We start from the raw sequence: 2926 nt of genomic DNA, 5'->3' as shown, positions 1-2926 counted from the left end.
GCAGGCTCCCTGCTGAGCAAAGAGCCGGATGCAGGGCTCCATCCCAGGACCCTTCGATCAGGACCTGAGCTGAAGGGAGAGGCTTAACCCATTGAGCCACCCGGGCGCCCCTTGGGACCACATTTTAAAGAATTGCTCCATACCCCAGCACTCACTGGACGACAGGAGACAGTAGTTAGAGCTAACAGGTAAGAGTCCCGGGAAGTTTGGCTTCAGTGCTTTTTTTTTTTTTTTTTTTTTTTTTTTGGCCAAACTTCTTCTGACATAAGGCATGGCTTTTATTTTCTTGGCAAGTGACGCTGTCTCTCTTATTAAGCCCTTGCCTGAAAAGGTCCGTTTATTTCTCTTTCCAATTTTCAATGATGTTAACAATTTTAGCAATTTAGTGTTGATCGTGGCTCGTAGTTGGTTAATGGAAGGCACTTTAGCAATCATATTTAATGGCAGAAGATGCACACTTGGCTTAAGCAAAGACAGGATGTCCTAATGTATTGTATTTTATTTATTCATTTATTTATAAGCTTTTATTTATTTATTTGACAGAGGGAGACAGCAAAAGAGGGAACACCAGCGGAGGGAGAGGGAGAGGCAGGCTTCCTGCTAAGCAGGGAGCCCCATGCGGGTCTCGATCCCAGGACCCTGGGACCATGACCTGAGCTGAAGGCAGATGCTCAATGAGCCACCCAGGCACCCCCCCCCTTTTTAAAAAAGATTTATTTATTTACCTGAGAAAGAGAGAGGGAGGGAGCAAGTGCAGAAGGGCAGAGGGAGAAGGAGAGAAGCAGATTCCTCGCTGAACTGGGAGACTGAGCCCTGGGCTCAATCCAGGACCTTGAGCAGAAATCAAGAGTCAGGTGCTCAACTGTCTGAGCCACCCAGGTGCCTCCCTAATGTATCTTAGATAAATAATAGTTTTGTTATTCAGTGTTGTCTTTAATTCAGGAAACACTGTACTATCAAAAAAGCAGAAACATGAACGTGGAGGGATAGGTCTGAACCGAAGGCTTTGTAGTTGAAAGGCTTTTTACAGTATGGCTCAGGGACTTTTTGTCTCAGACTAAGCTGGGATATTTGCTTAAAATGCAGTTTCTGGGGCTCCACTCCAGAGGTGAGTGTGCGCAAATTCTAACTGCTACAGAGGGACTCCGAGGAGGGCCCCCCGCAGGGCTCTGCACGGAACGTCAGCAAGATGACCGAGTTTCTTACCACCTTCCGCCTCCCCCAAGAACACTGATGAACCTGCAATGACACATCATTATCCCCTCAAGGCCATGGTGTACGTTAGAGTTCAGCGTTGGTGTTGGACTTTCTCTGGATTTGGACAAATGTGTAATGCCACGCAGCCATCACTACAGTATCATACAGAGCATTTTCACTGCCTAAAAAATCCTCTGTGCTGGTTTCACTCCTAAGTCCCCACCGTGCTGTGTGGAGTGTGATGTAACACACATTTGCAGAAAAAATAGTTGCCGTGTATGAAGGTGCATTTTTCACACTCATGTCCCTGAAAATCACTGCGTCTTTAACACCGAAAAGATTAGTTGCCTTCCCTTGTTTTTGTTATAGTTGAGGACGCTGAGGTACAAAAGGTTGGTTGCTCGTTCAAGGTCCTACATCTAATTAATGACGGAGACAGAACTAGACTGCAAACATTTTACCTCCTGTAAGCTTTCTTTGTCACTTCATAGACTACACGCGGGGCAGAACCCGGGGCATTTATATCAACACTGAGTTACACATTTCTGTTCTAAGTAAGACTTTTCTTTTTGTCATCCAAGGCATTGACAATTGTTTTACTAATCTATCACCCTTCCTCCTTTTTTCTAGCCACCTCAGATGGCTCACATCCAATCCCCAAATAAAACATATTTTCAATCCCTCCGTATCTTTGCTTCTGCTGTCTCTGTTCTCTAGAATATCCTTCCTTTCTCCTACTCAGTCTACAAATCCCAGCTTGGGAAAGACTTCCTGATCTCACTCTTTCCTTTGAGTTCCTGTAGCATTCTAAATATAACTGACAGAATTGTATGATACACACTGTCTCCTCTCACAGCCTACTGATTGATTATGATTGCTAATGAGAAGTTGGGGGTCTTGGAGGAGACAGATGTAGAAACGATACTGGACACTGACTTGTTTACTTGGAATCATTCCTTTTAAAAAATATTTATTTATTTATTTATTTGAGAGAGAGAGAAAGAGAGAGTGCGCACAAGAGCAGGGTGGGGAGGCAGTGGGAGAGAGACAAGCAGGCTCCCCACTGAGCGGGAAGCCTGGAAGCAGGACTTGATTCCAGATGCTTAACTGACTGAGCTACACAGGTGTCCTACTTAGAATCATTCTTCTGTAGAACCAGGACCACCAAAGATTCTCCCTTTGTAACTATACATAGCGTATTCAGTCCATGGACCTTCCAGGGCTCTGGGCACAGTATTGTCTATAGAATTCTGTCCAACTAAAACCTCCTCTTCAGTTCTGATTTCTAAGCTCAGAAAGACCCCTTTCTCACGTTAGTGACAAACTGAATGACTTCCTGTTTCTTGTGAAATTCTGCCTTTTATATGCCGGTCCTCCCTCTCCCCACATTACAGTTCCCACCACAGAACAAGATCTTGCTGATTCATTAATCCCAGCACACGGACAAGATCCTCACACACAGGGGCTGGTTATGATCTTCCCTCACAACAGCTACGAGGTGCTCAGTAAATATTGGTTGAATAAATACAACACAAAATAAAGGAAAATAAGCTACAATTTTGCATGGCAGGGAAATACTAATATACTTTACTCTAGACAGCAAGGCCCACAAAACATTGTTTTAACACCTTAGTTGACAAAAGGTTTGCCCTTCTCAAGTGAAGTATAAAACTAACAATATTTATTTGTAATGGCAATTAGCTTTTTAATGTCCTCCCAATTAACTGGT

Source organism: Meles meles, chromosome 14 (assembly GCF_922984935.1).
Source record: "Meles meles chromosome 14, mMelMel3.1 paternal haplotype, whole genome shotgun sequence".
NCBI lineage: Eukaryota > Metazoa > Chordata > Mammalia > Carnivora > Mustelidae > Meles > Meles meles.
The sequence above is the reverse complement of the archived record's forward strand: the minus strand, read 5'-3'. Positions refer to the sequence as shown.